This window comes from Schistocerca piceifrons, chromosome 2 (genome assembly GCF_021461385.2).
Source record: "Schistocerca piceifrons isolate TAMUIC-IGC-003096 chromosome 2, iqSchPice1.1, whole genome shotgun sequence".
Taxonomy (NCBI): domain Eukaryota; kingdom Metazoa; phylum Arthropoda; class Insecta; order Orthoptera; family Acrididae; genus Schistocerca; species Schistocerca piceifrons.
This window is the reverse complement of record NC_060139.1, coordinates 722,489,184-722,512,381: the sequence shown is the minus strand read 5'-3', so window position 1 is coordinate 722,512,381 and position 23,198 is coordinate 722,489,184.

The following is a 23,198-nucleotide window of genomic DNA, read 5'->3' as shown; positions in this document are numbered from 1 at the left end:
CGTATCTGACATTACAGACGCCGTCTTACGTGCGATCCAGCTGCCGGTTGTCATCACTAAACTACCCATGACGTTTACCTATGCAGGCCTTGTAGCTGGTTATATCATCATTCTTCAAGATGATGATTTGGAACAAACTAATTTTGATAGCGTTTTGAGAAATATAAACTATGTAGCCAACTGGAGTCCACGTCGCCCAGTGTTAGTGATCTATCAGACAGAAAGCATCCATCATGAAGTGTCAGTCAGGACGATATTGGACTGTCTGGACAAGAGGAACGCATTGGAGTCTACTGTCCTCGTTGTCACTGTGGACACGCCATCGTGGGCAGTTGCTGGATATTATACTGTCCGGAATGTCAGTGCATACACCTGGTTCCCTTACAGACAAGACCACTGCAGAGACGATGGGATTGAAACTGAACTAATAGGGAGTGTTATTACAGCCGGAAAATGTCTCAAGGAGAATTTTTCTGTGTTCGTGAAGAAGGTACCGAAGTCGTTATACGGATGTCCCGTGAAAGCAGCCACGTACCACCTGCCGCCTTTCGTCAGTGTGGAGGAATTGGAGGGCAGGCCGTCCAGTTTCTCGGGCTACGACATCATTCTCTTCCAGCTGATAGCCAGGGCTGCCAACTTCAGGCCGGAGGTGAGCGCCCCCCGCTACAGCGGGCCTCAGTGGGGAGAGCGCCTGGAGAACGGCTCGTGGACGGGCGTGGTGCGGCAGCTGCTGCTGCGTCGGGCGGACGTCGCGTTCGGCGGCCTGCACGACAACGCGCCCGCGGAGCGCCCAGTGGAGACCACGACGGGCTACCTGCCGGACGCGCTCACGTGGTTCTCGCCGCGCGCACGCCGTGCTTGCCCGCTCTGCGAGTTCGGGCTCGTCGTGCCGGCGAGCGACGCCTGCCTGCTATTCTTCGGCTCCCTCCTCCTGTCCGTGCCCTTCAAGCTGCTCTCCGGCCGAGGCGAGATCGCGGCCCTCCGTCGCCTGGACACGGCCTTCCTATTCGCACTTCGTATGCTGGTGACGACGCCAGCAAGCGAGCCCAGGACTCTTCGCCCGAGAATTGTGTTTATTTTCTGGCTGCTGCTTACAAATATACTGATCACGGGATACCAGTCCACAATTACGAGCAAAATGATACGTCCCGGCACTGAAGAGCAAATCCTCACACTGAGGCAACTTCTACGATCGAAACTGCAGTGTGGTACCCTGCTGCCGTTCAAGAGATGGCTGAAGCAAGTTATGAAGTCAGAGGGTCCAAAAATTTCTTACTTGTGCCCGGCAATCGCGGACTGCATGTTCAGAATGGCTTACTCCAAGGACTTAGCTGTATTGACCACGAAGGTACACACGGAATTCATGGGGAAGGTTAAATATGTGGATCAATCCGGTCGCTCCTTATTTTTACCCTTCACCGAAAATCTCTTCTCGTACTACGTTGCACTACACCTGCAAGAGGGCAGCCCTCTACTTCCTTTATTCGATGAGATAATCCTTCGAGTGCAAGCGGGTGCACTGATGACTCCCGCTATGCGCGAGTACGAAAGGCTGTTCAGATCCGGCAATGTGAACCAGCATGACTTACCGGAGGACGAGGATTCCCAAGGATTCATAGCGCTTTCACACTTGGCTGGCGCACTGACCGCCTGCTCAGTTGCATTGGGTATGTCGTTCTGCGTCTTTATAGCTGAACTCGTGTACCGGCGATCGGGCTGCGGATTGTTTTCACTCCACCTCCGCTGTGGCGGTAGCTTTAGCAAGTGGAGTGGAAAGGAAAATAAGAGTTCCTAACTAGACAAACGTCTCTTCAGAGCCTATAATTTCCTCACTGGGAGGAACGACACTTGGCCAGAAAATACTTACTTCCAAAGAAGTTTATCCAAGAAGGGACAAGATTCTACAAGAGTAATGTTATACCTGACTCATCAGTGACTTTGAGAATGTATTGTGCCCCAAAAACTACATTTGACACGGATAGTGCAGAACTTACTGCAGCTCTAGTAGGTGGTGGGTATCCACTCAATGTTTTTAAGGTAGATTACTTTGGTACATAAATGGTAAGCATAATTCATTAGTATATACAAAATACATATTTTAGGTTATTAATATAGTAACGAAAACAGTGTTTTTGATTCACCGATCTAAAATTACATCCTTCTTATTAATAAACTCAACGAATTACTCACAAAAATACGTGTATTAATATACCAAAAATATTATTGAATAATAATATTAAATTATTAAATAAAAATTATTAAATAATAATTAATGAATTAATATTCTGAAATTCAAAGAAATTCAGAATGCTTGACAAAATGCTGTTGGATTGCACAAAAATAACCGCCAATAAATGCAGTATCAATAATCCTCAAACTAGAAAACAAACTTTAAAAAATACTTATTCAACTGTAAGGCCATCTATAACAGTTTGTTTGGTTACAAAAGTTCATATCTGACCATGTTAATGGCTTTAGTCCGTTATTGTCATGTCTTATATTATTTAACAAAGATTGGCACAATTAATGTTTAACAAAATCCGTTTTGATAGCTACACATTAGGACTGTTTCTGTAAAACGTAACCAAATTCCGTTAGATGAATATGGAAATCTCACCAAACCAACCTGACATTGGGCGATAGAAGGCGCTTTCATCAGCCCATAACTGAACCAAAGCGGTTCTCTTCCCCCTAATTCGACACATTTGTGGAAGTATCCCTTCTGAGCGACAGGGAATGTCCAACTAACGGCGTCTAAGTGGTTAATCGCACTTATATTTTATTCATAAAGCGAGATATAGTAGTATGTGTGCAACATAGCGTAGCTCAGAAGGCACGAAAGTCTTAGACTCGTCCACAGATGGTCCTCTCGTCTCTCGCCAGCGATGCGTGTCACAGTCGAAATACCCCACACATTATTGTGCGACCAGCTCAACAGGTATTTACTTTCACACTCAGCAATGTTAAATGTGTGGTTTAGTAGAAACACAGAGCCTCATTGCAAGAAATGTGTGAGAATTTTGTAATGTGTAAAACGTTCCCACCACCAGATTCCAGGAGGAGGCAAGTGTGCTTCTTGCTTCTCCCCCTTTCCCCCACCCACCTACCCTCTCCACCTCTTGCGGTAGACAGTGCCACACCAACAGCAGTGAGGCGTTTTCTTTCTGTGGGGAAAGTTAAGACGTACATGACAAAACTTCCTAACAGATAAGGCCTCAAAATAGAGCTTTTGTCTTTCGCTTACAACTCTCCTCCAAACTGAGCAATCCAAACACACCTCACGTCACGACTCAGCGGTTCTGTATTTCGGTAAGTCTCTTTCCTCTGCATTCTCACAATCCACATAGATTCTCTCATATACCATGCTAATGGGGCAATCCTAAATCAAATGATGTGTCTGACACTGACCTAGATACAGCTTAGGACTTACCATCAGAATGACCCTTTTACTCTGCTGTAAAGTGGACTCTGAGAGGAATCTTCCTGAGATATGGAAACTGAGTGTGATTTACGTGACCAAACTCAGTGAAATTAATAATGTTTCCAGAACAGAGACAATGATAGAATTAAACATCCTCCCTCGAACATGAAATCCAGTACACGCTTTCTGGAATAAATTGATCAAAATCATCGGTTCTAAGCAGAAGTTATACCTACAATTCACGTGTAATAAACCATCTAAGTTTTATTTAATTTTTGCAATTTTTTTATTTATTTTTTTCTTCTTCAGGAAGCGCATATTTCTGGCCGAGAGATGAGATCAGAAAGTAATAACTTGATTAATGGACAGGTTTTCTCAATTCATTAAGGATTTGATTTACATGGCTATTGCAACTACAGCACTATAATCCCTCAGTTCTTTCATGCATTTATAGAAACGTCTGGTACAAATTTCTGCTCTGCAGCAAAAAAATTCTATTGATATGTTCACTGCACTAGGTAATTCACGGGTGTGTTGATAGGTAAACACAAACAATAAATTAATATAAGCAATTACAAGTCGGAACCTAATAGGTTGTCCCCTCTTTCGTCTGGACTTCAGGAGACGGCGAGATAGCCACAACCCACTGAATCACAGAACGTTAACTAAGCTCTGTGTTTTTGCTGAGTCTACTGACGGTATGACCTTACACACACAACCATTCCTCGCTGCATACTGGATATTACAATGCGATAACATCGTAACTCTTATCGCAGCCACCTCAGCACTTGGAAGTTTTTGAAAGTGGCCGTTTGCTCCTTTGACGTGGAAGAAATGTGTAGGCTTGCAGCAAGTAGAATGTGGTTTTACATTTTGTGTGTAGCTTAAGTAGCATATCATAAAATTAGTGTGAAGTGTGAAGAAGACAGAAACACTGAGGCATTTTAGTATTCTCATACACCATCACTAAAGTATTACATACTCATATTATTTGTTGAACATATGAACATGAATATATTTTAAACTTCACATCATTTAATTTTTTTACATAAACACTTTGTTTCCACTCTTTCTTAAATGCTTTACGTAATAAAAGCAGGAGAAAAATGGTGGTGAATTAGAATGTAAACAGTAAGAACTTCCGTTATGCAGTCAATTGTGCACTGATGTCAACTTTCATGAGAGATTAAATCTTTCTGTTTCTGAAATATACGCCTGTGCGTAGGCATGAAGACTGTGGCACAGTGTTTTCCTCTCTAAAACACGATTTGCACTATGAAAACAAAGACTGAGATGCTCAACAGTGTGAAAAGTAAAGCCATTAATAAATAAGTCTTATATTAATATCAACAATTTTTAAGTATACATGATAATTTATTGTACCTCTGATCTGCTACGTGTTTTACTATTTCACAAATATCCCATTATTTTTAGTTGTTATTCTACAGTGTCTGCCAATGAATCTCTAAAATTCGTAAGCTATTTTATATTTAATATTTTTTCAATAAAATCTGTACCAAGTTGCAGCGAATAATACAATTATTAATGTAACTATGACTAAATAATTATTAATAGATAATTAGTGTGTTTATATGCTGATTACACATTGAAACTAACTTTATTTTGTTGTGAAGATAAAACCCTGAAAATGCTTGTAATATTTCTTGTGTAAAAACGGAAAAAGACGTAAATGTGCCATGGAGTTTGGTATTATTCTGTTTCAGAAAGCTGACTTATAAAATATTCACTTATGGAATGTAACTAAGTTGGCTACGACAGTAAGAAACATTTAATTAATTTGAGCATATCTAGATACATACTTGCATATTTTAACCTCTGAGCTTATGTTTACACTATGTTAAATTGAATTTCATGAGACCAACACTCTTCCATTTTAAAATTATTTTTCTGTAATACTCGCTAAAATATGAAAACACTACATTACAAGTGCTGGTACTGTATAAGCAAATTATTTGACGAAATAAATGGTTTCACATCGCGACTTCTGTCTTTCTATCTCCATTGATGTAACATTTTAAAATAGTATCCTAGCAGCAGAAAGGAGGTTAATCATATGTAAATATTTTCGAGAATATTGGTACTTTTGCATGACCATTAGTTGCTCAAATGATACGTGACTGTTCACAATTTATGATAGAGCTTTAACGAAGATAATCTCCATCATTAAAAGCCAAATACAATTAGATGAACTTCTACATAATGCTGTCAGACTTGATCACAAAAGGGTCCTATAAATGTTAGCTTGTAAACATCGGATCATTTTACCTGGCCAACTAGGAACAGACACTATTACAGAATTAAGAAAATATGTTTTCCAGTATTCTGGTGGAGTGGTGACTATATGGAACACAACAACAGGCTGATAGAAACGACTTAAAAAATAAAACTACTTTCTTGAGTTTCCTTCATTTATTAGAAAAATAGAAGGGTGTAAACTGGCTAAAGGAAACAAGACTACAGGAACTATCTATGAAAATCATGCATGCATGAACATCAGTCTCTTTTGATGCTTGATTAACTTAACAGCTTGCTTCCTGAATAGGCTTATTTTCTCCATTCATTTCCTTTGTTATGTCCAATAAACATGTTACACAAAAACATGCAGTAACAATGTAACCTGAAGACTGTAACGTAAGGAAGACCAGTTTCTGGCAAGATAGCAAGATTCACTACAACAACACAGCCCCTCAAGCGGCGATGATTTTCAAGGAACTTTTAACCTAAGATGGGGACCATAGGTCTTAAACGACCACCTACTCACTGGATTTAGCAGTTTATTTTTTTTTTTTAGTCCCAAAAATTACAGAAAATCTGCAGGTCATAATGAAGTCACCATCATGTAGGCTTACCATACATCCAGGGTTAGTATGGACAGTTCTGGTGTTTTAATGCTGTTTGAAGCTGTAAAAATGTCCAGGGATTGAAAATTTTATGAATGGCAAGAACGCTAATATTTATTTTTTTTTTAATTTTAGGCCTGCATGTTCGACATCGTGGTTTTAAACAGTCTCTTACGGCCGTGCCTTTCTCAGCCAACTTTGGGCCACGTGCTTACGTCAATGGAGAGCTGTGGCTACCAGTTCCGCTACAAATTTTCACATAGTCATTTGGCGACACAACAGGGGCAATGCGTTTATATTATTTTCGTGTGTGAATCAAATCGTCTACATGTATTAACGGAATAACTAACCTAATGCACCGATTCCAACACTTCCATAATCCTGTATGAAATGGCTTTTCAGTCAAAGATGGGTCAAATATTTTAGAAACTTTTGGAGCACATAATGAATCTCTGAGCAGGATATATAAGGATGCTCTCACTCCCGAGCATAAATGGGGTGCTTCTCGTATCACAACAAATTGTGTCCTCATGATACTTTCCTCTGCTGGTAATCTGAATAGCCTAGACTTCTGCAAATATGATGTGTAATGTGCACGTCTGACAAAGTCACAGGATTTGGAGTCATCAGTATGTAATGTCTCCGAATGCTGTCTTCAAAATTGTGCCAAAGTTTTCTCATAACCTACCTGAGAAACCCGGCATTGCCTGGGTATTTATTTATTTAACCTTCTGTTAGTCAATCTCCTCCTCCTTCTCTCTGTGTGCAACTTCCCCTTTCCCCTCTCTCTGTACATCTCCTCTTGCACCTTCTCTCTATCCAGCTCCTCCTCCCCCTCTGTCTACCCATCCCTTTTCTCTTTATACCCCTCTCCGTTTTCACTCTAGCCTCCCTTTGTCTCTATCTATCACTTCCACCTCTTCCTCTCCCTGTATCTCCACCACCCCCTCTCTCTGTCCATCTCCTCCTTCCGCTCTCTCTGTCCATCATCTCCACCTCTCTCTGTCCATCATCTCCTCCCACTTCTCTCTGTCCATCAGTTCCTTCCCCTTTTTCCATCTATTCCTCCCTGTCTAATTACAACATCTCCTCTCCCCATCTTTGCCAGTCTTCTCCTCCTGTGCCTCTGTCCATCTCCTCTCCTTTCCTTTCTATGTCCATCTCCTCCTCTCTCCTCTCTCTGTCCATTTCCTCCTTCCTCTCTCTGTTTTCATTCCCTCCTACCCCATCTCTCTGCCTGTCTCTTCCTCGCCCTGTCTCGGTTCATCTCCTCCTGTTTTCTTTCTCCATCCAACTCCTCCCCTCCCCTCTCTCTGTCTATTTTCCAGTCTCCTATCTCTGTCCATCTCCTCCTCCTCCTACCTGTGATTGTCTCCTCTTTCTCCTCGCTGTCTGTCCATCATCTCGCCCTCCTTTCTCTCTTCACTTTATCACACTTACCTCCATAGGAGGCTGGTCACTCTTGCCCTTACAGTTTTTCTTTCCAGATTCTAACTAATATGTGTACCAAATTTGACTGAAATCATTCCACGGGTTTAGTATGAGATTTTAAGCCGTGGGTTTTTCCCATACATACATGTCAGGTATATTTCAGGCATATTAAACATATTTAAAGCGTATTTGTACACATATTTCACCTGTATGGCAAACGAAATTCGTCCTGCAGTTTCATTTTCGTGCACCTTAATATTTATGACGTTGTATCTCCTGAACTATGTGCTGCAAAATGATATAATTTTACAGGTACATCCAGTGGTATATGTGCCTATTGCCTACGAAATGTGTTATGAATAGAGTTAGTAAAGAGTAATAAATTAAAACGTAATATTTGATCCGATAGTTTCTCACGCATCTCGGTGTTCATAAAGTTATATCTCCTGCACTCAGTGTCGTACAGTGTTATATTTTTGTAGGTACATTCAGCGGCATATATGGATACTGTCTGCAAAATATGCTGCGAATAGAGTTAGTAGCAACGAAGTAATAAATTTAAATGTCTTGATAGGTGCGGTGGTTTTTCACGCATTGAGTTGTTTATGACATCGTATCTCCCGAACTAAGATTCGTACAACAATGTAATTTTTCTGGTTCATACAGTGGTATATTTTAATACCGTCTGAAAAATTTGTGACGAATACAGTTAGCAGTAAGGAAATAATAAGTTAAAACGTCATGCTTCTTGTGGCAGTTTTACTGCATGAACGGCGGAAATGTAGCGAGTGACAAACTTTTTCCTTTTCATTACATTGTGGGGATCGTCAGCTAGAAAAAGTTTCGTAAAGGTTTGAAATTATGTTTAAAGTTGGTTGCAAATTCCTAAATACTCTCATTTTCAAATACTGGATTACTTAAGTATGGGTATTCTAGCGTCGTGAGCTACACTGCTTTTTCACCCCCAGCCCTCCCCTTTTCGTAGGTGGGTGGTTATTACCCCACAGTGATTGTTTCCAGACAGTAAATGATACTTGTGTATACGATGTTTGGTTGAAATCGGTCAAGTGGTTTAGGACGAGGTATTGAACACGCATACATATACACATACATTTCTATAATTTGTATGGATGTGAGCCTATTGGTCAACGGTACTGCCTGTTATTTAAGTTCACCTTACACATTTACAGTGTGAGTGAGATGCTAAAATTATTTAGTTTAGGTGCTCTAATTATCTGCCTTGATATACCTTGAAAATCTAAATACGCCTAGTCTAGGGAAGGACGAGTACTCGTGATGCAGAAGCGTCCAGTTAATTTATTTATTTATTTACACGTCAAGTTCCGTAGGACGAAACTGAGGAGCAAATCTCCAAGGTCATCGAACGTGTCAGTACATGAAATTACAACAAAAAGTAATAACAGATAAAAATAAGATGTTTAACCAGGAAAAAGCCAATCCATAAGTTTAAGCAAACACAATCAACAACACAAGAAGAATCAGCTTAATTTTTCAAGGAGGTCCTCGACAGAATAGAAGGAAGGACCTATGAGGAAACTCATTCTCGATTTGAAAGCGCCTGAATTACTGCTAACATTTTTTAATTCGAGTTGCAGTTTGTTGAAAATGGATGCAGCAGTATACTGCACACCTTTCTGCACAAGAATTAAGGAAGTCCGATACAAATGTAGGTTTGATTTACGCCGAGTATTAACTACTTGAAAGTTGCTTATTCTTGGGAATAAGCATTTTAACGAGAAATGACAGTAAGGAATATATATATATTGAGAGGCCAAAGTCAAGATACTCAAACTCGTGAGCAGGGGTCGACAAGAAGTTCGTGAACTTACACCACTTATTGCTTGAACCGCCTGTTTCAGAGCCAAAAATATCCTTTTAGAATGAGAAGAGTTACCCAAAATATAATACTTTACGACATAAGCGAATGAAAATAAGCAAAGTGGACTAATTTTCGTGTCGAACTATAACTCACTTCAGAAACCTTTCGAATATTAAAAATGGCAGCATTAAGTCTTTGAACAAGATCCTGAACATGGGCTTTCCACGACAGTTTACTATGTATCTGAACACCTAGAAATTTGAACTGTTCAGTCTCACTAATCATATGCCTATTCTGTGAAATTAAAACGTCGCGTTTTGTTGAATTGTGTGTTAGAAACTGTAAAAACTGTGTCTTTGATTTAGCGTTAGTTTATTTTCTACAAGCCATGAACTTAGGTCATGAACTGCACTATTTGAAACCGAGCTAATGTTGCACACAACATCCTTTACTACGAAGCTAGTGTTATCAGCAAACAGAAATATTTTAGGGTTACCTGTAATACTAGAGGGCATATCATTTATATAAATAAGGAACAGGAGTGGCCCCAACACTGATCCATAGGGCACCCCACACTTGACCATATCCCACTCAGACCCCACATCACAGCCATTCTCAAAATTGTGAGTAATGACCTTTTGCTGTCTGTTGCTAAAGTAAGAGGTAAACCAATTGTGGGCTACTCCCTGTATTCCATAATGGTCCAACTTCTAGAGCTATATTTTGTGATCAACACAATCAAAAGCCATAGTTAAATCAAAAAATATGCCTAGCGTTCGAAACCTTTTGTTTGACCCATCCAGTACCTCACACAGGAAAGAGACTATAGCATTTTCAGTTGTTAAACGACTTCTAAAGCCGAACTGTACATATGATAGCAAATCGTGCGACATAAAATGATCAATTATCCTTACATACACAGTCTTTTAAATAACTTTAGCAAACACTGATGGCATAGAAATAGATCTAAAATCGTCTACATTATCGCTTTCTTCTTTTTCATGAAGCGGCTTTACTACTGAGTACCTTAATCGTTCAGGAAACTGACCATTCCTAAAGGAAAAATTACAAGTATGGGTAAATACAGGGCTAACATGTGCAGCACAGTACTGTATGGTTATATTTGAGATGATTGATTTCAGACTGTTAGATTCATATTGATTCCTTTCAAGAATTTAGCACAGAGATTCCGCCGGCCTTTATGGAATGGAGGGTCATGTGCTTCAACCACGAGTGGATTCGTGGGGTGCGGCGCATTGTCTCAAACAAGCTTTGTACTAGCCTTTATTATTTCTGTTGGGGTAACACTCAGTTGCAGATCCGTAACAACCGCACTCATAATTAATAATTAGACGTACCATTGTGCGGAAAAGTGTTAGTGCCTTATCGACTTTAAAGTCCCACCCAAGTCCTTTCGTGGCTCTGATTATGTTGACACCCGTTTCACATTCCTTGGGCACATGTTTTATGTGGGCCTTCCAGATTGGCTTACGGTCGATGAAGAGTATTTTACTACCACCTTCGAAGCGAAGTGACTCAGGCGTAGCGCTATTACTGCTGGCAAGTTCGTTGGGTGCCTCGAAAACAATACTGCATTTGATTTAGTTGTGGACATATCCACTACTTTTCTTGTGAGTCACTGTTGGAGTGTGAACACTTCATTTGCCAGTTGTGACTTGCAATCTTCTAGGGATATACATTCCACGTAAATACAATGGTGTCCAAAAATTAAGGACGAAAGTAATTTTCGCATGATGTGTCACTACCAAATACCACTTGGACCATACAGAGAAAGGACTTCTTCGTTAAAACTGAAAAAAATGTGCAAATAGACGAATAGAAATGTCACTTTCATTCAAAGGCGATAATTACGCTGAATTCATCGCAGTTTGTGATGGTCCTTGGAGTTTACAAAATGTGAGCCATGGTTCTCAATTGGCTGTGCGATCACCAGGAACGCCAATGTGAGCTCTGCAACATGCTCTCGTGACGACGACAAGTTTTGTAGGGCGTAATTGTTCCATCCAAGAACTAAAGATAACCAGAATAATCAAAAGAGTCCTTCTCTTTTAAGGTAAAAACAATTTGCAGCATTTTGTCTTTAATGAGTAGAATTTTATTTGCTGTAAACCAGTAAGACAGTGGTACTTCAGTAATTGTGTTAGTGACATAATTTTTATCCCACTAAATTTATTACAACAGGGAAAAAGGTCGTGTCACAGGCATGCAATATTGCATAGGGTTTTTTAAATGTGTAAAATGATTCATTCCACATCATTACTTTTTGTCACGCAAACGATCCATCGAACATGAATCTAACTGACTAACCACAGGCTAATAACAAAAGAGATTCTCACACAGACCTCTGTGAAACCACTACTTCCATTTGTTACACACAAAATATATCTAAATAAAATGTTAAACGTTTTAAGTTATTATTTCTAATATCACAGAAATCTAGCTTTGTCTGTAAGTGGTAGGTCTCCATCCTCTTTAAAATAAGTTCTTATTTATACCACAAAAAATGACTTAAGCCAAAACTCGTCTTCAAATACTTGAAGGGCATACTTAACTACAGGGTCTTTTCCACCGACTGCTCACAGAGAGTTCCTAAAATACTGTCTTGTTAATAATTCCAATACTTTCCAAATAAAATTAAATGTATTCGTGTTACCAACAGAGTATGCTCTGCAGACAGTGCGCTTAGCAGACAGTGTCAGTGGCAGCACTGCCTGTTGTGCTTGATTTATAAAAGTGTGATGTCATTGCTAAATTTTGGGCATTGCTGAATTAAAAGCAGCTCCATTGCAGCTGCGTATGAGACAAGCATCTGGCAGGCACAGAGACACTGATCGTAAATTAACAAGTGAGACTGTTTGTACACCGCAAGATGGCAGGTCAAACGGCACAATTATGGTGACATTGCAGAAAGGTCGTGCAACTACAGCCTGGCCTGTGAAATATTTTCATAGCATGAAGATATAGAGGTGTTGATTTGAATGTGCTTGGAATTAATATATTAGCACAATAAGTGCGCTCTTAAAAACTATAAATACTTTCTGATTCTATCACATTTACACGAATTTGGCAGCATACTCCATGACTTGGGGTCCTTGCATGTCCGCACATGCTATGGGCTAGCCACCAGCCAATGCCAGTTGGGGCAGCCAGCTCCACCAGACCAGCTCATGGTTCTAAGTCTGCACCTGTGGACTTAGCATGACACAATGGCTGAGCCATCCCGCAGGCTCGATGGCAGCACCGAATTTCTGTGTTGGAGGACAGCATTTCACAGCCAGGGTGGTACTGCCACCAGGCTCCCACACCATGGAAAGCTTCTAACACAGAAGCAATGGCTGCCTAAGCGACGCATATGCTGCTAAGTGGAATAAACAGTGTCAGAAAAGCAGGACAAAGACGTGAAGAAGCCGTGACCCGCCACAATCAGCATCACTGCCAGTGCACCACACCTGAAGGGGGCATATCCACGACCATCATAGCACTCCAGCATTGTAGCTGGAGATGAAATAAAATGTGTTGTATCTTGCAGTGGAGTTTTCCTAGCAACCCCTGGCCATCACTACTACCTCTACAACCCACCTGTCCACCACCTCTACACCATAGTGGCTCCACTCATCCCAAGGCACTATAAAACTATAATTAACTGTGTGGAGATACTGATATTATCATTTCTTGAAACACTGATATAACCATTCATCAGTATTCACACTGCTTTTTATTTGTTGGTAGGTCTCTCAGTACTATTGAGATTTAGTGTTCTTTTGTTTCAAGAATGACATTTTTATAATAATTTGTATATTTCAGTGAACTGAATTTGCTACAGTCAGTCTTTACTCTAACAAAGATAAGAAGTAACAATATAGTTTTTCATGTTATAATACGAAGAATTATTTCTGTGTGATGTGTGATATTTTGGTAGTTCTAGTCTATTGCTGTACATTCCATTCTGGGAATATTATTATGAAAGACTTCCAATAATGATTTCAAAAGTATTTTACACTGAAGAGCCAAAGAAACTGGTATATCTGCCTAATGTATAGGGTCCCCGCAAGCACGTAGAAGTGCCTCAACACGACGTGGCACGAACTCGACTAATGTCTGATGTATTGCTGGAGGGAACTGACACCATGAATCCTGCAGGGCTGTTCATAAATCCGAAAAAGTACCAGGGGTGGAGGTCTCTTCTGAACAGCACGTTGCAAGGCATCCCAGATACGCTCAATAATGTTCACGCCTAGGAAGTTTGGTGGACAGCGGAAGTGTTTAAACTCAGGAGAGTGTTCCTGGAGCCACTCTGTAGCAATTCTGGATGAATGGGGTGTCGCATTGTCCTGCAGTTATTGCCCAAGTCCGACAGAATGCACAATGGACATGAATAGATGCAGGTGATCCGACAGGATGCTTACGTACCCGTCACCTGTCAAAATTGTATCTAGACATATCTGGGGTCCCATATCACTCCAACTGCACTCGCCCCACACCATTACAGAGCCTCCAACAGCTTGAACAATCCCCTATATGCAGGGTCCATGGATTCATGGGGATGTCTCCATACCCACACACGTCCATCTGCTCGACAGAATTTGAAATGGGACTCGTCCGACCAGGCAAAGTGTTTCGAGTCATCAATAGTCCAATGTCGGCGCTGACGGTCCCAAGCGAGGCGTAAAGCTTTGTGTCGTGCAGTCATCGAGGGTACACGAGTGGGCCCGCGGCTCCGAAAGCCCATATCGATGATGTTTCGTTGAATGTTTCACACACTGACACTTGTTGATGGCCCAGCATTGAAATCTGCAGCAGTTTGCGGAAGGGCTGCGCTTCTGTCGCGTTGAACAATTCTCTTCAGTCGTCATTAGTCCTGTTGTTGCAGGATCTCTTTCCGGCCGCAGCGATGTCGGAGATTTGATGTTTTACCTGATTCCTGTTATTCACGGTACACTCGTGAAATGATTGTACGGGAAAATCCCCATTTCACCGCTACCTCGGAGATGCTGTGTCCCATCACTCGTGCGTCGACTGTAACACCACGTTCCAACTCTGTTAAATCTTGATAATCTGCCATTGCAGCAGCAGTAACCGGTCTAACAACTGCGCCAGACACTTGTTGTCTTATATAGGCGTTGCCGACCTCAGCACCGTATACTACCTATTTACATATCTCTGTATTTGAATACGTATGCCTACATCAGTTTGGCGCTTCAGTGTACCTATCACCTTAGCTAATAAATCAATACCTGAAATATAATGTGTATCATCATTACACTAATCAATTCAGTTTCCAAAAGCAAAGGAATTTTGAACTTTGGCAATTTTATTATAACCTAGACGTGGTAGAGTACGAAGCGGTAGTTACACACGAAAGGGCCAACATCCCAGAGGGAACTACAGTGGATGGACATAAAGAAGAAGTGATGTAACAAATAACTGACAACCACACAGATGACAGGACACCACAAACAGGTTCAGGAAACGTCTAAGGAAAAGAGGGGGGGGGGGGGGGGGCGCAAGAAGACTAACCAATGACACCACCCATCTCACGTGTCGTAGAAACAGCAGTAACGGCCGACTCCGAAATTAACGGAGCTCAGAAACCTTCCGCCACGAAGGCGGGACAGGTGATTTCTCCTCGACCTTCCATGGAGTCGCCAGGAAGTTCACCAAAGGTTTCACCGACGATTTCACCGAAATCATCAAAAAATAGAAAGAGACGAATAGCACATCAAGCTGCAGAGAATTTGGCCCCTCCTTTAAGAGAGCGTCTGAGGAAGACACAGGAGACCGAAAAGAAGGGCGAAGATACACAAAAGGAAGCGGGCGGCGAGTCTTCGGATCGGGACAAGAGACAAGAACGGGCTGACACGCCACGCGGAACATTTGAACCCTTGCATGGCAACACGACATCAGATATGGTCCATGAAACCCGACTTGGACAAGGACATGGACACGACATCATCGCGCCACGATTTAACTGGGCGGGCGAAAAGGAGGATCAGACCGATGCAATGGGTGCGGAAGCCGCTTTTGAGGAAGAATTTTTTTATTAAAAATTGTCACACTGAACTCTAAGAAGAAAGAAAAAAAAGAAAAAAGAAGGAAACCGTCAATGGAATAAAAGTAAAACAAAATACTACTATATATATCCAAACAGAAGTTACTGTACGCGGCTCCAATAACGTGTCCTCTATTTACTGTCTTGTAGAGTCTCACAGTGGAACATACATATAACGTGAACACCCTAAACATAAACAAAATTCAGAGTCAAGCAAAGGTAGCTGCGCTGAAGTACTTTCTGTATCAGTCACATACCGATATCTCCTTCCTGCAGGAAGTTAATGTCAAAGAATTGTATGTTTCAGGGTACAAAGAGGTGTTGAATGTGGCTCCAGAAAACGCGTGTGGAACAGCCATCCTTGCTAAAGAAGGGATCGAGATGACAACCGTGTGCCTTTTAGAGTCGGGGAGGGGAATTAGCTGCAAAATTTTTAACACCACTTTTATAAACCTTTACTCACCATCAGGCAACAATGCGAGACGAGAGAGGGCAGCATTTTTTAAAAGTGACATTTTATTTCTACTCCAAGAAAAGCCTGCAGAAATTGTCATTGGTGAAGATTTTAATTGCGTTTTAAATAAAAAGGATCAGCGACCAAATTTGAACTTCTCCCAAGAACTTCAGGCGTTGGTCACCAACATGAAGTGGTTTGACGCGTGGAAAATGAAATATCCGACGCTGGTTCGCTTCACATATATCACTGGTGCTACACAGAGTAGAATCGACAGAATATATGTCACCTCCACTTTAGACACCAGAGTCAGTAGTATCGAGGTGATACCAGCTGCGGATTTTGGAATCCACAAAAAGGAAAAACGTCTATGCACATATTGTGCTACCAACCGGTGTTGATGAGACGAATCCAAATCCAAAATCTCAGCGACTGATTCCAATATGTCCCACCCAATGGGATGTAAGAGTAAAATCTTTGACACGTTTCAATGAAAACTATGAGCGGGTCTGGAAAACTGCGAGCGAGATATTGAATGTACCGAGCTCATTTAGAGGCGAAAGAAAGGCAGTCCTGGGGGGCTATGTTTAGCGGTTCGAAAAGTTTGACAGTATTTTTTACGTAACAGTAGCAAGTGAAGTGTTGGGGCTGTGTGAGGAACTGGTCAAACCCATACAGAATCCAGATTTTAATGCAGCCGGAGTGACACATTCTGTAGAGGTTCTAAAAATTGCTCTTGCAAATCTTAGGCCTACAGAAGCATTTGATATGCTGTAAGAGAAAGCCAAAGATTATTATAAGAACCTGAATACGAAAGACCCAAATATCTCACGGCCAGGAAAAATACCAGCGAATTCGCAATACACAAAAACACCATCTGTTCCCAAAGAATTTTCTCAAGAACGAAAATTTAGGAAAGATTTGTTTGAAATTCTTGATCTCCTTCAGATAAGACTGATGGAAAGTTCAATCAAGAGGATCTAAAGCGACAATACCACCTTGAAGAGATAATCACTATGTCCTTCCAAACATATTCTCCATCTGCAAGACGTTCGGAAGAATTGCTTGGAGTACATATAACAGGCTTTAACCTGGACAAGCTTCATGCACAGCTCGCAATGCTGCGAACCATTACGACTGTATACCACGACGTAATGTATCCTCTATTGTAAGAAAACTTATTGCTGGCCCTGTTAGGGTTACAAAACACTTTCAGGAAGTTATTCGCCTCATGATTCTGATTCTGACAGTTCCAGTATTGTCAGCATCCTCTGAGAAGTTACTCAGCGCCTTGAGACGACTTAAAAGTTGGCTAAGAACAACGACTCAGTCGAGACCCATTTACTCCTCCTCCATGTTCATCAAGGTAGGGCTGGAAAAATTAATCTTATGTATGTGAAGCATGAATTTGTTTCCTGAACAGTCGAAAGAAAAACTACATTTGGAAACTGTACGCAAAATTTTTTAGTCTAAGTAAAACCAAAATAAATGGCTTCTTCTTTTTCAAACAAATTAAGTTTTTCTACTTTTCATTAAGATGTGTAAAATCAGCGTTTGGCGGCATTGGCCGGGAGGCCCCTTGCGGGGCAGGTTCGGCCGCCTTGGTGCAGGTCTTATTACATTCGACGCCACATTGGGCGACATGCGCGCCGAATGGGGATGAAATGATGATGAAGGCAGCACAACACCCAGTCCCTTAGCGGAGAAAATCCCCAACCCCGCCGGAAATCGAACCTGGGCCCGTAGGACAGCAATCTGTCACGCTGACCACTTTTTTTTTTTCTCTCCTCTCTCTTTTCTTCTATTGAGGGCCTCCCATCTCCCCTTCTAGCCCTTCCATTCGCTCTCCTTCATGCGCCTTCTTCGGCGAGCTTCAATGCCCCACTTTTTTTTTTTTTAATGGGTTATGAAACTGAATTGCATCTCGAAGACAATTTTAGAAAATTGTAATCCGAATAGATTATCGTGAAAATAACTCTCTCTATAAACTGTTGACTGCATTAACGGAACGCAAATATTCTTCCTTTAGAATTCAAACAAAAATGAGAGATAAGCAAAAGTAAAAATTAAGAGAGGAAATTAAAATTCTTCAGTGATGCACGTCTTATGCATTAGAATAGTTTGTCCCTATTATTCTTCTGCTGTGGCATGACTCCTGTTACTTTTTGGGAAAACATGATTAGATTAGACTAGATTAGATTAGATACTAGTTCCATGGATCATGAATACGATATTTCGTAATGATGTGGAACGAGTCAAATTTTCCAATACATGAGCTAATTAAGTTAATTTTACAACATAATTAAGTTAATATAACAACTTTTTTATTTTATTCTTATTTTTTTAATAATTTTTTTTCTTTTTTTTTCTTAATTTATGTCTAAAAATTCCTCTATGGAGTAGAAGGAGTTGTCATTCAGAAATTCTTTTAGTTTCTTCTGAAATACTTGTTGGTTATCTGTCAGAGTTTTGATACTATTTGGTAAGTGACCAAAGACTTTAGTGGCAGTATAATTCACCCCTTTCTGTGCCAAAGTTAGATTTAATCTTGAATAGTGAAGATCATCCTTTCTCCTAGTATTGTAGTTATGCAAACTGCTATTACTTTTCGGTGTTCTGTTGAGGCCTTCACGGCTACCATATCGGCCCTGGGGCACACGAAGTCCCCACCGTACTTCACTCTCAACGGCAATCCCCTACTTTGGCAGTCTATCTTGTTCCGTCGATTTCATATTATTTAGGTATTATACGATGCCTTGTTTCTGAAACAAAATTTGCATCATATTCCCGAACTTCTTTTTACGGTCTTTGTTCCGGTATACTTTGAAGTATTCGTCTTTCATATATTATCGATATTCTTGTAGATTGTCATTGCCTTTGTTGTTGACAACATAATTGACAAAATTTCCGAATAGCCACAAGATGACATTTGTTTTTTTTGTGGTGGAAAGGAAACTTCTTCTAGGAAGAGTATATCGTGTAGTGTGATTTCTCTTCCATCGGTCCGTTTGAGAAAAGCGACTTACAATACAATGTCATTCCAAATATTCTTGTATCCATTACAGATGAAGCGATGCTTTAAGGAGTCCAGATTGTGACATTTTTGGCACACATTGGTTGCATGTAGTCCTATTGAATATAGTTTTTCATTGGTACTAATTATGTTGTTGACAACTCTGTACCATGACGCTTGCACTTCCGTAGTCAGTGTTTTGTTATTTATATTAGTCCATATTTTTTTCCAGTTTTTGTTGGGATACTTCAGCTCCATTTTATTTTGGTTTTCGCGTGATTGTAACTTCTCTACTATATATTTACTTGTCCTCTTATTTTTCTCTGTTAAAATGCATGTCAAGTAGCTTAATTCTACATAAAAATCCTTAATATGCTTTAGGTTGTAATTTATGTTGTGAACATCTACTGGCGGCTGCATGCTTCCGGGTTTACGAAGGTCAAAGAGAGCAGCAGTTATGCTGTTCGCCCGGCCGGAGTGGCCGTGCGGTTCTAGGAGCCGAGCGACCGCTACGGTCGCAGGTTCGAATCCCGCCTCGGGCATGGATGTGTGTGATGTCCTTAGGTTAGTTAGGTTTACTTAGTTCTAAGTTTTAGGCGACTGATGACCTCAAAAGTTAAGTCACATAGTGCTCAGAGCCATTTGAACCATTTTTTTTATGCTGTTCGGCTGCGTCTCTATAAGTTTTAGCGTTCTTTTAATGAAGAGGGCAGGTCTGTCAGCACTAGGCTTCCGTTTTCGGGTCTCGACGTAGTCGTTCCTACTGCTGCCCTAAAAATATGGCCTTTCCAGACGTTCCGAAAGGTTGTCCTCGTTATCGATTTCACTATGTCTGGAGGTGTTGGTAAAATCTGAGCGACTTATGCAGCTTCGAAAGAACTGCACAGATTATTAGTTTAATTCTTTGCTTGATATTTAAGTCTTTCGTTTCACGCAGTATTAAGCTGCTTCTCATTTTACCTAACACCTGTTTCCAATTAGCAGCCGTTGTTCTTAATGGGCAACTGTAAAAAGTTATGCGCAAAGCTGTTTGACGGTCCACCCTGTTTGCCCACGGTAGCTGCACATTGTCAAGACCCTGTAAATTTAAAAAGGAACTTTTTGTTTCATTTACCCTCGCACCAGTTACCCTGCTATAAAGCAATAACTTGTCCGTTAGCTGGGCACAGTCATCATCGCTCCTTACTAGAACTCCCACATCATCAACGTATGCATTTGTAACCGTCTTCAGCCCAGATATTGTTATGCCTTCTAAGGTTGTGTTCAAAAGCCGTAAAAGGAGTTCCAGAGAAACCACATAAAACAACATGGACAGGGGACTTCCCTGAGGAACTCCACTAGATATCAATACTTCATTAGTATATTGTCCATTGATTGAAATTTTGGTTCGTATGCCTCTGACGACGTTCATTAAAACCGCCAAGTTGCCATCATTGAATCCTATGTGTTTCAAGGTTGTGAACAGATATCCGTAGTTGACTCTGTCAAACGCTTTAGCAAAATCAATGAAGGCAATGCCTCCATTCGCTGACAATGATGAGAAAATAGAAATAATGACTCGATATTCACCTACAGTCTTAAAAATGGTACGTCGAGGGAGACACGTCTGGTGGCATCCACCGACATTTTCTAAAATCGGTCCCATTCGTTCTTTAATTACATGTGCAACTACCTTCTAATCTGAGTTCATTAGACTGATCGGCCTCATTTTAGTAATATCTTTCCTGTCCGTACTCCTTCCCTTTGGAAGTAGTACAGTTACACTTTCCTTGAAAGCAGCAGGAATTTCCTCTACCCTCAAGACGTCATTAACTACTTCCGTGAATTGAGAACCTATTAGGTGCCAAAAGGTCCTATAAAATTCCACAGGAAGGCCGTCTGGGCCGGGAGACTTCCGTGAATGTGAAGATTTGAGTATATCAAAAACCTCGTCATTCGTAATTTCTAACGTTAAACCTCTGTTCTCCTCCTCTGCAACAACTGCCTCTATTCCGGAGCTCTGTAAAAACACTTGTACTGAGTTGTTGTCAGTAGCATTTCCAGAATATAATTGCTGAAGAAATCTATGTGCTTCATTTAAGATATCCCTTTGTTCCGTCAGGACTCTGTTATCTTCCGTTCTGGGGCTGGCAATAAAATTTCTTCTTCTGGTTTTTGTGTGTTGTATCAAGTGGTAGATGGAGGTGTTTTCTGTTTCCACCATCGTTCTAGTGTGTGATTTGATTTGTAATCCCTCCAAATGTACCCTCTTGATACTTATCATTTTGGCTTTAACGTTTTTAATATTGAAAAAGACGTCTTGAGACATTGCTTGCTCGTATAGGTCTCTTAAGCAAGAGTAGTAAAACTCCGTTGTGTGTCTTGACCACATGGCCCTTTCTTTGGCGTAAGATATCACCGCTGCTCTTATCTTTTTCTTCGTGGCCATAGTCCACCATTCAATAGTTGTTCTATATTTAGTACGCATCTTTAAAACAGACTGCCAAGTTTCTTGCATCTCTAAAGCTAGAGCGTTTTCAGAGAGGGTATTGATGTTTAATTTCCATAGTGGGCGACCCAATTTTCTGTACAGGTTCCGATACTCTCGGAACCGAGGTGATGCATAACTTTTTTTGATGCGTCTATGAATCACCCACCACTACTAACTGCTAGAAGCAAACACTTGACCAACAAAGTATCCTTCTTATCCCAGGGCACTGTGGTGTGTTCATTAGGAATTTCTTTATAGGTATATGTATATGAAAGACACAATTATAAAATAAGCATAGTTACAGTTGAAATTATTACTACTACAATAAAATACTGTAACTTGGAGAAAGCCAAGGCTGATAAAGAGAACGAATCAAGTTTATATTCCATCAAAACAAATGAAACATGATAAATAAAGATGAACTTTCACATTATGGAGTGTTGATGAACAACAGCCATCTGCAATTTAGAATGAACCTGCAAAATGTAATTGTGGTTCCACATCAGCTGTAGAATATATCAGAACCCGTGAAACTTTGTGCTGGAGCAGGACTCGAATCTGGATTTCCTGCTTGTCATGAGTGTTTGCATTAACCACTTCAGATATCTAAGCACACTTTGTAATCTTACCCTCCCACACATCATCATTAAAGTCACATTCCCTGCACAAATCTTGAAAAATTCGAGAGGAGTAAGAAGAACTTTTTTACTTATTTTCATTATCGCAATGTTGTTGTCAGTGGTTCATTGTCTTGTCTAGGAGTACTTTCTTGCAGTTGAAAATTCCGATTTCTTTGGTTTGTGATGACTAACTGTTGAAGAGCTGCCTGTTGCTATGAATATCTTTTTATTTTATCCCATTCTTCTAAATCACACTATCTTTACAATTTTCACGTTCAAAAACCAATAATTACATTGTTGTTGACAAGTTTAGCAAAATACGTGCATTTCCATCAGAAACATGCCCATCCAACGTTATTGCCCACCACTACTTAGATTCTGCAGTATTCACATTATTCCAAAGAGTTTACAAAGCAAAAGAGTCTACAAAACAAAGTATGAATCATTGCTAAAATATATTATTATTTCATAAATTAATCGAGAAATGAATTTAATAAATTCTGTGAATTTTAAGTGTGCCACAAATTTTGTAATTTCAAATATTTTTGAATGAAGAGTAATTTTAACTCTTAGTACATATCAATTGCAACACATTATTTTTTTTATACATTTAACCTGAAATATAATACATCGTATACAAAATCGTATGAATTCTTTTAATGAAACAGCTGAGACAATTTTAACCTATGTGAGATTCAAGATTATACATGGTGTTGGTTCTCTCCATAAAAAAAGGTAATGTTAGAGGAGGATGATTCATTAAAACTTCCAGGAGCAGCCAAAATCTCTGTCCTGGTCTCTAACCTCCCTTGTGCTTGTTCTATAGTACCATTATTGCTTCACTTCGTAAGACACAGTTTTCTCTCATACTTGACTTTCTAGAGAATGAACTAAAGCAGTGCATTATCTGAGACACTGTACTGATAATCAACAGCCCCCTTCAATTGCCATGGGAGAGTAGGTACTGGGACAAATGCAGATTTTTGTGACTCCTGGAAGCATGCTCACATAGCTGAAG